General features: G+C 49.2%; 1 long non-coding RNA gene across 1 annotated transcript in view; it reads right to left on the reverse strand.

The window, feature by feature from the left end:
• LOC146784500 (uncharacterized) overlaps nt 1–14,264 on the reverse strand; it is a 174,953-nt gene that overhangs the window by 139,044 nt on the left and 21,645 nt on the right. Inside the window, exon 2 of the long non-coding RNA XR_014970851.1 lies at nt 1,611–1,663. This is a non-coding gene — a long non-coding RNA (uncharacterized LOC146784500). The remainder of the gene's footprint in view (nt 1–1,610; nt 1,664–14,264) is intronic.

The following is a 14,264-nucleotide window of genomic DNA, read 5'->3' on the forward strand; positions in this document are numbered from 1 at the left end:
ACATTCAAAGTTTGCCCCAAACCATTCTACCAGCTATATACCATCCACAGCGAATATATGAAAATACTAATATCCCCTTCATGTATGCATTTCTCCCTAATAAACAAAACACCACCTATATTGGGCTCCTGACAGTACTAAAACAATTCACTGACAATTACTTTCCACAAACAATAATCATTGACTTTGAGCAAGCAATGATTCAATCAATTTTAAAATTATACCCACACACTGCAATACAAGGTTGCTTTTACCACTTCAATCAGAGTATCTGGAGACACCTACAAAAATCTACCCTGAGTATAGATTATGCCACCAATAGCAACTTTGCCTACCAAATAAAAAAATCAATAGCCCTGGCCTATGTCCCAACAACTGAAGTAGCCAATCAGTATAACATACTTCCGGAAAGCCCTTTCTATCAAGCAAATGAAAGTAAACTCCCCCCCTTCCAAGACTACTTTGACGACACCTGGGTGGGAAGGTCACATAGGCCAGGGCACCGTAGACAACAAAAATTCCAGATCCTCAAAAAGCCAAAACTAACAACACAGTGGAAGGATTGCATAATGCCTTCCAAGCCACAAAAGAAAGGGGACAACCAACACCACATAAACTAATTCAAGCAATTAAAAAGGAACAGAGCTATCAAGAACTGAGACTAGAGCAATCCCTAACTGGCATAGGCCTAAACTAAGTAAACAAACAAAAACAATGTACGAGTACCTACAACAAAAGACTTGATTATATCCAAACACCCAAGGTCTAGAATATCTAGACATGATTGCTAAATCTATACTTTAAACCATACAAAATGTTAAACATCATAATAATCTTAAAACTATAAACATGTAAACAACATAATTCTCTATTTGTTATATTAATAAATATGATTACGTCATAATTTTAAATCGAGCACTAAATTATATAACATAATATATTTATTAAAATAAAAAGAACAAACAAACCAATTAAACAAAATACATTTCCCACCAATAATTATAAAAAAAAGTAAAGTTATGGAGCAGTAGAATATCCTCAAAAACAATAAAATCCATAGCAGACAAAGTAAATCCAACTCCATTTGCTAACAAAGCACCCCCAAAAATGCAAAAATACAACTGTATAAAAAAGGTCCAATGCCACAATCCTCTTAATTACGAAACCTTAAAAAATCCGAAATATAGTTTAGAAAAAAATACTCCAACAAACTGGAAAAAAGGAAATGTAAAGTAACTTATCAAAAAACGAAATACATTTTCTTTTTTTTTAAGGTGTCATCAGCTCCATCCGTTCAACAAACAGAAAACCTGTAAATAGAAAAGAAAAGAACATCCGCCCTCAACAACAAATACAATCCCACAATCATTAATATCAATATTAAATACAAACTAATATATTTAAACAACACATAACTAACACTGCATAACTTTCTAATTCTAACCAACACTACGTCAAACACATAAAACACTAAACTACCAAAACAATACCTAACTACACCAAAAACTACACAAAAAACAAACAAATAACACCCTAACAAATCTAGTTACACTACTACTACTTTGCCCCTACCCTAAAACTACCTTAAAAGAATATCAAATTAAACTTACCTTAAACGACAAAACGCAGCTCCCAAGCGTGAGGTTCCGTCTTCCAAAATGATCTAAAAACGAAACAGATATAAAAGTGAGAAAAATGAAAAAAAAAGTCTGCATAGTAAAAATGAAAAACAGACTAACTCCCCATAGACAATTATTTTATTTATTGTAATGTTTTTTCCAAATGTTTAAAAAAAAAAATTGAGAATTGTAAAATGTACATTAACGTGCCGATTCCGATCGGGTAAAAAAATTTCCCGTACCACTCTTATCCGTATATTTTTACGTATGAATCGTTTTACGTACAGATCATAAAACTGAAGTCCGAGCGCACAAGTACTATCCGTACCGCCCTTCCGAATACACAAGCGTATGTAAAACGTCCCGTACGTAGCGAACTCTGTACCACTCGTATCCTGGGTAAACTTGTGCCCGGGATACGAGTCGTACAGCCCCCCCTCCCCCCTGTGTATGTCCGCACATACCCCCGTATGTCAGCACCGTACCCCCCGTATGTCAGCACTGTACTCCCCCATGTCTGCACCGTACCCCAGCCCCGTACTTGGACGCACCGTACCCCAGCCCCGTACTTGTACGCAGCGTACCCCAGCACCGTACCCCAGCCCTATACTTGGACGCACCGTACCCCAGCACCATACCCCAGCCCCGTACTTGGACGCACCGTACCCCAGCACCGTACCTGTATGCACCGTACCCCAGCCCCATACTGGTATGCACCGTACCCCAGCCCCGTACTTGTACACACTGTACCCTAGCACCATACCCCAGCCCCGTACTTGGACGCACCGTACCCCAGCCCCGTACTTGTACGCACCGTACCCCAGCACCATACTTGTACGCACCGTACCCCAGCACCGTACGCCAGCCCCGTACTTGTACGCACCATACCCCAGACCCGTACTTGTACGCACTGTACCCCAGCACCATACCCCAGCCCCGTACTTGGACGCACCGTACCCCAGCCCCGTACTTGGACGCACCGTACCCCAGCCCCGTCCCCCAGCATCGCGTATGTACGGACCTTACAACAACATTGCGTATGCGAGCACGGTTCAACAACATCGCGTATGTACGCACCTTACATACGCGAAAACGACTCGTACTGAACCAGGACACTGTAAAACAGCACAAGGAGGGTCAATTTGACTCGCACAACACCACAAAACACGTCTACAGTAGAAAAAACATCAAAATGACTGACCTGGCACATCCAAACAGGCAAACAGAGGCCCAAACTCACAACCACCTCTTATAACACACCCACCAAAATTTCAAACTCAGGCACACCCACAAATGGGTAACCGTGATAGTAGGAGAGACACACTACTATCCCTTACTATCAGAACCTAGAATATTTGTGAAAAGGAAAAAACATTATTCTTTTAATACTGCCCTCACACACTTTGTAGTGTCATCTTTCTGTGACCTCACCACTACATCCTTAATCTCTTAAAAAACATTGCGCTCCGCCCTCTGTGTTGGTCTGCACGGGGGCGTTTGACGCGGCCCAATGATGAAGCATGACACTACAAAGTGTGTGAGGGCAGTATTAAAAGAATATTGTTTTTTCCTTTTCACAAATATTCTAGGTTCTGATAGTAAGGGATAGTAGTGTGTCTCTCCTACTATCACGGTTACCTGTTACTAAAAAGTTTGGATAGCTCTTCTCTGTATAGTGAGTTCTAAACGTTTGTTAGGGGAGTCAGAGAAGGCTCAAGCTCTCCCTTGTATCTCTTCCTTGTGATAGTGTACACCCACAAATGGACCAATAAAAAGGGCCCACACACACAAACCATGAACCTTTGCAACAGACTCACTGCAGCTACAGAGCACACCCCAACAACTGCACACATCCACCTTAACATATACACCTTCACACAAACTCCTTCACACATACCCCCTCTTCACATTCCCACACACACCTTCATATTTACACCCACACACCCACAACCATCCACACCCTCACCCCACACCATGCCCACAGACAAGAATCCAAAGTTCACAAGGGGGGATCTGGACATCCTTGTCAACGAAGTCATCAGAGTCGAGCCACAGCTCTTTGGAACATTGGTCAGACAGACCAGCATAGTTGAAAAATCACGCCTGTGGCAGAGGATCGTCGATAGGGTGAATGCTGTTGCACCCATCAGAAGGACCAGGAATGAATGCCAAGCCAGGTGGTAAGATCTGCGGAGGGCAGTCAAGCGGAAAATGAACGAGGACTACGCCCAGAGCAACATCACTGGAGGTGGGCTGCCCCGCAGACCGGTACATTACCATCCCTGGGAGGAGAAGGTGATGGCCCTGCTTCCGCCGGTGGGAGTACACAGACTTCAAGGACTTCCAGAGCCTGGTGAGTACACAAACAACTCATGGAACATGGGGGAATGGCATCCACACCACAACTACACAAAATGCACGTAACTACCCCCAAGCCCTCACCGGCCAGAACCACACTAAAAAACAACACTCATGCCACTAACATGTGTATGCCCCATTCACAAAGCAAGGCCATGCCATGTCCCAGGCTACACGAAGCACTAACCCAAGACTGGATGTCCGGGATGCTGGGAGGGTGGGGCTCAAGGCCCTCCTGTGACCACAGCAAACTCAAACACCAACACAACAAGCTCAGATATCTAGGACAGGAACTCACACTCACTGTCATGGCAGCATGCTCCATGGGGGGACAGATACATCACCTGGGAGACCCACTGCCAGATCACACTACACCCACCAGCAGGCCCTGTCACACACACCCCTTACACAAGCACACACCCCCTGGGCTGGCAATGGACTTACCCACTCTCACAATGGACATGTGACACAACAAGATCAATCCATAACCAAAGAAGCATCCAAGCCAAAAATCTACATGTCAAACACTCAGGAGAACATATCAATCTGTCCCGCGCAACATACCCATCCACAAGTGAACATTGAGGAGAATGCTAGGCACATACAACTACCTGGAGGAACTGTGCCAACTTGAATATGTATGAAACATGGATGTCGCATGAAACAGCATTAACATTGTCTCTCTCTCACACACAGGGCAACCTGATGGATCCCCTCCCAACAATGGGGGTGAAGAATCACAGTCCCAGGCTAGGGAGGAATCTGAGCCCACCTGCAGCGGCGCCTCTCAACACTCCGCCCTCTGGTGTCCAAGCCCCTGCAGCACCTGCTTCAGGAACATCTGTGCCAACCACCACCCCCATTCCTGCCACATCCCAGGAGACACCCAGGAGCCCTGCCCGCACTGAACAACTGAGCCAGTCTGACCTGGAGGGACAAGGTTCGCCGGGCACCTAGGAGGAGGCAGACAACCCCGCAACTGCCATCCCTCAGGGGTCCCATAGACCCGATGTGCCCACAACGGCAGGCCAGGCTCGTGTGGGCTGGGGTGGTGGAAGTGGAGGCAGGCGGAGGCGAGAACCTGACCAGCCAGCTGAAGGGACCGGTATGTCACACATACGCAACATCATGGACGCATACCGGCGTGACACCAGGGCCATCAGCCAGGTAGTGGAGACCCTCACAGAGATTAAGAACCAGCAGGCCGAGCAACACGCCAGTCAACAAGAACACCAAGGACGGATGGAGGCAAGACTGGCTGAGCTCCTGGCGGTGCAAACGGACATAAGCCGTTCACTCTGTCGGATCGCCGACAACATGGGCAACCCTCCCTGTGCCACCAGGCGAAGACCACCACCAGCCACAGGGAGGGAGGAGGAGGAGGATTCGTCTGACGGAGCATCCCAAGCATCGTCAAGGCCTGCATCTGAGGGTCCCGCGAGGAAGGTGGGTCGTCCACGGAAAAGACCGTGAGAGGCAGCGGCCCATCCACATCTCCCAGGTCACCTGGCCTGGCACCTGGCCTTTATGTGCAACAGCATCACCTCATTCACTGCCATTCTCTGCCACATGGACTTGCTGGTCACAGTCTGACCAATGATGACAAACACTGTGTTCTGGACTCTGATGACTTCAAATGCCAAGGATCCCATCTCCCCCTGTGAACTTTGGATTCTAGGCACACTGTATAGCACCTATTTTTCCCCACAAAACACGCCCCCACTGAGAATAAAACGAAATTTCTTTCATTAGATGTTGCAGTCATTTTGCATGAGTCCACAACATACGTGTGGGGAAATGTCAAACTATGCCTGAGTGTTGAACTAACTTCAGCCATCCATACCCTGGGATCTGAGTCCGGTACAGGACACATATGGGTCACAACGTATCATCCAATACAGACATGGAGCACAATACTCACCCGTGATGGCCTCAAGCTGCTGAGGGGGGCTTACAATACTGTGCGGACAGACCTATTTGAAAGAGTATCATTAAGGCGTAGAGGTCATGGCTCATGTGGAGGTTCCCGGGGAGGGAGTCCCAGGTATGTTTGGCCAGGTGGGAGAACTATCTCCTGCATGCTGGAGTTCGGTGGATGTGAAGGATGGTGGCCAGGGCAAGGTTGGATGCACGCAGTTGGCCCAACAGGGTCTTGGATGACAGACGTCCAAGGTTGGTTTGGGGTCTGGGGTTGTGGACTGCCTCCTGAGTGTGGGTGAGGAGTCTGAAGGTCATCCTGCAGCAGACAGTGATCCATTGCAGCTATCTCAGGTGGACGGTGATGTGGCTGGGGCGCGGGATGTTGAAGCTGAGGTGTGCAGATGCAACCTGGATGTGGACAAGTTCTCCGGGAGTTTGACTGTTCTTGCTCCGTAGAGGGCGGGGCTGTAGTTGACACTGCTGGTGTCGTGGACCTGGGGGACGGTCTGTCTTGCCTTGGAGTGGATCTATCTGTGGATCATGTGCATCATGCGGGGGGGTGTTGCAGCATGAGGTACAGATGCTGGTGAGTTGCATGGCAATTGTGAGCGACGAGTCCATGATGCACACCATCTTGCGTGCGTGGCCACTGGGTGCTGGTGCAGTGCCCTGGCGCGTGGGACACAAGGAGTTGACCCAGCTGTAGGGGGATAATCCTCAGATGATTACCTCAGTCCTGCCCAAGTCCAGCCTCAGGTGGCTGATGTTCAGCCATTCATCAACGGACCTCATGCCTTCTTGAAGGTTGGAACTGGCAATGGCTGTGTCTTTGGTGAGGGTGAGGAGCAGCTGACTGTCAATGGCATACGAGATAATGATGAGGTTGTGTGTGCATGTGATGGTGGAGAGGGGGGTCATGGACACATTGAAGATTGACACGCTGAGAGATGAGCCCTGGGCCATGGGCCAGGTGACGCCACTGTACTACATGCTTAAGGCTTGAGTCCCACTCCCATGGCCTTGCTGGTGAGCTACTTGGTGATTTCATCCTGGTCCATCCTCTGGATACCAGTGTTGGAGATGTGTGAGCTGATAGTGTGTGAGCACATTTTGTATAATGCTGTGGAGAGGTCAAGGGGGGTGGCCTCATCATTGTTGAGCAGGGCAAAGTTGTCTGTGTTGGTAGCAATGATGACGGTTGTAGTGGGGTGATTACTGTGGAAGATGGTCTTGTGCAGGTTGCCTGGAGCTCTTTGCGTGGAGGAAGTTTGTCAGGTGCTCGTTGACTGTCTTCCTGATGACATTTGCTGGCTAGGGAAGCACGGTGATGTTCCTTGAGAGCCTGCGTTCCTGCCGTCCGTTGTCTAAGAAGGGCCTGGGTCACTGCATGCCTCTATCTACCATGGAATGTGGCTAACTCCAATGATACATACATGATGTGCTGGACGGGGGCTACAAGGATGGGGAATGATGTGGTTGATATGTTGTGTGGGAAGGGGCCTGATGGAGATCCCCAGGGGATGTTGCACATGAGCCGGGTGTTGTTTTTCCTGATGATGGAAGTCCAAAACCTGAGGGGGGTTGGTCCAGCGTATAATAGTGCTGTCTGCCTCTGTGTGCCAAGGCTGGCGTCTATGTCCATGAGCTTGCAGTGGTAGAAAGTTGCAAGGGATTGGCTCAGCCTTGCAAGGGTGGAGTGTCTTTTGGATGGAGAGCTGATGTCAGTGCACTCACAATGCTGATGAGCTCCTTGATGTCGTGCGTTTTTTTTTGCCTCGGCCCCATCTGAAGGATCTGCAATTGTCCTTGCTGATGATATGGTGATGGCTGTGTGTGCCGTTTTCCAGGGTTGTAAGGCCACTGATGGTTATTTGTGTTGCAAGCTGTGCACAAGAGTCCTGCTAGCCGTGTATGAGTCCAGTAGGTCTGCCTTGTCCCAGGTGGCTTAATTGTTGTTGTGCGTCACAGGAAAGTCAGTCAATGTGGCTAGATTATTGGATCAGTTGCTGATCCAGTGTGTGAGGTTGCAGGGTGCGGCGGTGGTGTTGGTTCCAGTGTCCTACACAGCATGTCTGTGTTGACTTACATCAAGCATCTTTGGGGGATTGGTAGCGGGGTGTGTGGCAGTGTGTTGCTTGTCGGAGACATGGATGCTAATGTGGATGGACCAATGATGGATGCTGGTGTGGTTCTCATCCAGCCAGAAGTTCCTGGCCCACAGCCACATGTATCCTGTGGACGTGAGGGCGTGCGTGAAGATGGACGTGTTGATGGCTTTGCGGAATTGTGGATGTAGGCCTGGAGATCTGTAGATGAGTGTTACTCTGAGGGTTTGAAGGGGGTTTGTGCCAAACCGATTTGTGACCCGGAGTGCGTACTTGTGAATAGATATCAATTCATCCTCCGGGATTGTTAGTGCCATCTGTGCGGGTGCTCTTGTATCCGTCTGAGATGGCAATGAAGAAGTTGTGTGCTGAGGATGCTTTTATCCAGGTCACTGTCATGAAGGTGATGTGTGGGCCTGTTGTGTTGAGGAGGTAACAGAGTCCAATGGCGTGCTGTTGGACGGAGCCGGTGTGGAGTAGGAGGGACATGACCTGGTTGGTGTGACAGGGCCTGGAAGGCGGGGCAGCGCTGTGTAGGCAGTTGGAGTTGCACACTCAGCATGTGAAGGTGTCGTGTGTGCGCTTAGGGTATGCCTGAGAGCAGGCGGTTGATTTTCGGTTGGACATTGCTTGGAGGGTGGCTGCAATATGAGACTGTTGTGTGATGTGAGTCATGCAAGGACATGCGGGTTGTGCAATGTGCACGTTGCATGCGCTGACGGTCCTGCCTTTGGCACAGCGTGGCCGCAACAGTGGCACAGACAGTGATGACAGCCTAATGAATGGGTGGAGGGAGGAAGGGAGGAGCATCTTGGAGGCGTGTGGGTTGCAGAATCCGGGAACTTGGTGGGCCCTTGCCGCAGCAGCAGGCGGCATGTACTGGAAACTAGGCCGAAAGTAGCACACAAAGACAAGGATGTCAGAAAGGACAACTGCAACAGGCGTACGTAAAGGAAGGAGTGTCAGGTTACTCATGGCTCACCCCGAGAAAATGGATGAACAATCACCAAAGATGACTGACACAGGATCAGGAAACAGAAGGCCGAGCTGCGCACAGGAGACACACTCTCAGCAGGCGTTGACGGCCCTTTGGGGGGAGCAACCTGCCCAAATACATACACAACCATGGACTTCATGCACAATAGAGATTATTAGCCATGAAGAACTGCATGCATGTTGCCGAACTACACATACACCCATATGCACAATCTTTGACAACTATGCCAGAGATGACGCATGCAAAGTGGCAAGAGACCTGCATTGACAGAGATGAGTCACTTTGGAGGGTGAGGAACACCTTTATTACTCAAACTCACACTAAGGGAAATGCATCAACATGAACAGACTCACAGGTCATTTGACTGAACATGTGGGACCTACGCTGGACACCCCCTTCACAACACGGATGTTGTAAATCCAAATGAACTGGCACACAAGTTAAGGGGATGAGCCAAACACCTCCTGCTGCACACGGAGAGGCTGCAATTCCCCATTGAGCCTGTTATGGGGATGTCCCACACTATGTCCGCCCGTAGCATCCCGTATGTTTCAGAGGGAAGTTTTACACACATTGATGCCTTCATCAGAATCCAAAATCCATTACAGATGACTGTCACGAAGGGTGACTATCAATTCATGGGAGTCATGCTACATGTTATGTGCCCCATGGTGAGTAGACATGTATGCATGGTAACACAACATGCACAGAAGCAGTCCCCACACATTTCAAAAAACGTACCACCCCCAAAATGCCTTGCTCCAATCCTTGCCCAAAATGACATTTCCCCATGTCCGTGCATGGAACGCTGATTCAGCACACGTTGCAATACTCATGAGGAATAGATGGAGGACAATGATGACACAAGCAGACAACATGCGCAAGAAAATGGGAATGACAGACACACTAGAAGTCAGCTAAAAGATTTTTCTCCGCATACATGGTCATTTACTAAACATGAACAATGTTGTCCCCATGCAAATTTAAAAGAAAGTGTCTCTGCTAAAATGTGTGGAATGACATCATCACTCGAGTAACACATCAGAACACACATCTAAGTCACTTTGCATACAGTCAGCAGGACACACACATTGCAACACATGACACCCAAGGCTACAAGCGTGCACACTCAGACTCAGTGACTCACCATTATGAGAAGAAGTTGCGTATGAGCTGACTCCAGATATCCTCCTCCTCCTCCTCCTCACTTGCCTCATGACCAAGCCCTTCATCCTCCACGGGTGGATGTTCCTGCTCATCTTGCTCCAGGATGAGTGGCACTGCCTTCTCCACTGCCATGTTGTGCAGCATGCAGCACACGAGGAAGATTTTGCAGACCTTCTCCGGTGCATATGGGAGGGACCCGCCTGTCTTGTGAAGGCACTGGAATCGGCTCTTCAGGAGGCCAAACGTCCTCTCAATCACTCGCCTGGTCTGCCCGTGTGCATTTTTGTATCGGTGATCTGCAGCTGATCTTGGGTTGCGGAGAGGTGTCATCAGCCATAGCATGTTGGGATAGCCAGAGTCCCCTACATGGAAACATCATGTAAATAAGTGGGTCAGGCGATGCTGTAAGAGCCAAAGATACCGCAACACACAGGACAAACAGAGTATACCCACCAACAAGACATGCTCGTTCGTTGTGCAGCCGCATCATTTGTGGTGCCCTGCTACGCCTCATGATGTAGGCATCGTGTGCTGATCCTGGAAAACGTGCACAGACATGGGAAATCAGCATGTTAGCAAGACACTCCACAAGGGCATTTATAGGGTGGTAATGTTTACGGTTGCGATAGGCTACCTGCTGTGCCTGTGGTGGTACCAAAGCCACATGTGTCACATCAATGGACCCAATGATATGGGGCATCCCTCCCAGGGCATAGAAATCACCCTTGACACCTGTCAACTCCTCAGGAGTAGGAAAATGGATGAATTCATCAAGGTGCTCCAACATGGCTGCCAAAACATCACGCAGGACACGGCTGAACATTGTCTGTGACATGCCACCAACATCAGCTATGGTGAATTGAAACGTAGCTGTGGCAAAAAAATGTAGTGCTGACATCACCTTCATCTTGGGGGTCAGCGCAGAAGGATACCTGTGTCGCGGTTGGAGGTGTGGTGCCAGCTTGTCGGTCAAGTCCACAATCGTCGGATGCAGGCACGTTCCCTCATGGCAGCCAAGTCTGGCATTGGTCGTGGGACAGGCGGTGCCCTGCAGAAAATTGTCTTGAATAACGAAGATTGAGAGCCTACCAACATCAATGTCAATGAACAGAGCACATGCTAAACTGCTACTACACATCAGCTAAATACAGAGTCTGGTCTGTGCAATACATCCAGGACACGTATGCCAGCTTGGTGATACTCCTACGAAAAGCCAGATACACCCGTTGATTGGCAAGTCTACATGACATGCCCTGAAACGAGCTGGGGGCCAGTCTGAGTGAACAGCCAGAGACATCACAGGAGTGACATACATCCACATAGCTGCATTTAAAGGATGTCATCTCATACAGATGGCTGACGGCAAGCTAGAAGCACAGGTCACATGGAATGTCAAATGTACAGATCAAACACATTGCGATGAAGGGGTACACGTGAAAACAGAAAACACAGACATTGAGACGACGCAGATATGTCCTCATGTGAAAATATGATGTCCGATGCATACAGACCCTGCTTACGTGGGAATCCACATGTGGCATGGTGTGCGTAGATGTATGCCATGCCCATCTCCACACAGACACATGTTGGATGCAGCAACAGCAGATGTAGTTGACGAAACACTAACAGCAAGCTCATGGGAACACATGACACACACATGACATAGTCACATCGGGGCACGCTGATCATGAAATGTCAGTTGTTAGTGTCCCTGTCCCTGGCATCAGGGGACAGTTGCGGGTGGTGGTGACTGTGCCATACCAGTGATGCTGTGCTTGACACATTTGTACCACAGGAACACATGTGCAAAGTGTGAAGGGAAAGTGTGCCACATAGTGCCCCATCACACATGACATGTGTACACAGGTCATCACACATCAATTGTGCAACTACATGAGAAGACATGTGCAATATCACTGCCTGACACACCTAGGCCCTGCACATGAAAGTCTGCAATGACAATGACTTGATGTACAGCCTTGTGCGAGTCGGAGACCTCCATTCCTTTCGTGTGCGCCCCCTATCACCAGTGTAAGCTTGTGAAACGCCCTACACACACTCTGAGAGCGTGTGTATGATCCGTATCACTATAGTAGTGGTGCCATAGGAGTAGGCGTGGTACGGACCGTACACACGCTCTCAGAGCGTGTGTACGGCCCGTATCACTATAGTAGTGGTGCCGTAGGAGTACGCGTGGTACGGACCATACACACGCTCTCAGAGCGTGTGTACGGTCCGTACCACGCGTACCCCTACAGCACCACTACAATAGTGATACACACCGCACCCAAGCAATGGATGTGTGAGTACGGTGTGTATCACTATTGTAGTGGTGCCGTACGTGTACGGGTACGTGTGAAACGCACCGTACATGTTTTTTGGATTCAGAAATTACATAGGGGACAAGTATTAGGCCCAAAATGCATGCTGGTTGTCATGGATACAGAGATTTCAGTTGCAATGTGGCCATCATGTGGGCTTGAAAGGTCAGTTGGCCCAAAAATTACAATGTTGCAAAGTGGTGTTTGCCTTGCTATGATGCTCAAAATTTGAACCATGCAAATTTGTGTCATTGGTGTATGTTTAAAGGGATTGGAGGAAACGTAGGATGCAAATGAGTCTGACCAATCACTCTGTACTCCTGTAAATGAAAGCCCCCAGCAAGACAGATATAAGTCAGCCAGAACCCATGAGAGGGCACTTGCCTGCACAACTTTCCTGTCGACCACACTGCTGCTGTCTGTGCTACCTCTGGCACCATGGTGCGTACTATGGAGAGGGCCCAGCCATTCACACTTGAGGAGAATGAGGCATTGCTGGATGTCCTCCTCCCACAGTGCCCCAAGCTGTATGGGAGACCAGGGGAGCAGGTGAGTGCTGACTCCACTACCTTTGACTGTGCACCTTTTTTGTGACTGTCACTTCTGGCATTGTGTCCAGGTGTGACAGACATGCGATGTTGTTTAGAGTGGGTCCCAGGGGGGGGGGGGGGCAGGCTTACGTCTCTCATTCAGAGCATGATGTAGTTCCTGTGTGCACTCCTCACTTGCATTGTGCTTACTGTGACATTCACTGCATAGTGCATGACACATTCAGCCTGGGAAATCCTTGATGGCATTTTTTGGCAATTGTCCTGATGTGATTCAGTGGTCCCCCCGGTGTGACAGGTGACTGTCCCCACAGATGTGTATGAGTTGAGTGGACCTGTGGTGAGAGTGTCCAAGTGATGTGTACGCCCTCCTGGACATTGATGTGTGTGAATGTTCCTTGTCATGTGGGTGAGTGTCTATGTGAAGTGTTGCACCACAGCTGCATGGAAGAGGCAACAGATCTACCCATCTGATGTGAGAAGTAAGCTGTGCTGTGTGTCTGACTTGCTGAGCTAGCCCGACACCTGTGACACCCCACAGGCAAGTGACACATGTGCAGAGTGAGGTTTGTATCCGCTGTTGCCAATGGCAGGTGATTGATCTGTGCCTCTGTGTGTCTGTGTACTCTGCTGAGGTTGTGTCAGTGACCTGGGGCATGTAACTGCTTTGAGGTGCTGTCCATCAGCCTGGTGTTGCATGTGATGCACAGTGTGTGCCATGATCAGGGAGTGTGTCGCACCCCTCCTGCCACCTGTGTACTTTCAATGCCATGTAGTGCATTGGGGCTTCCACAGAGGACAATGTCTATATGAGAAAGATACAATTCCTTGGCAGCATCCTATGCCCTGTTCAACATATCAAAGATGTTCAAATGTGTGTCTCTGTGACATGGAGCAGGTGTAGTGATGTTGTCTCACTGTCATCCTCACAGGTAACTGCCTACGAGAAGGGGTGAATCTGGAAGAAGATCGTCAGGGCCGTGAGATCGCCGGGGGATCGCAGTCGGCGCCTAGCCCAAGTCCGAAAATGGTGGGAGGACATCCGGTGCTGGACCCGGCGGATCGCCCGGGTCCAGCTGGGGCTCTCACCTCTACACCCCCACGGCGGGTGCCGATGCCTGACCCCCCACATGATGCGTGTCCTGGCGGTGGTCTTCCCTGACCTGGATAGGCAGTTACAGGAGAGACAGCAGCAAGGAGGGGGTAGGTACATGTCTGTTTGTTGTGTT

This window comes from Triturus cristatus, chromosome 11 (assembly GCF_964204655.1).
Source record: "Triturus cristatus chromosome 11, aTriCri1.1, whole genome shotgun sequence".
Taxonomy (NCBI): domain Eukaryota; kingdom Metazoa; phylum Chordata; class Amphibia; order Caudata; family Salamandridae; genus Triturus; species Triturus cristatus.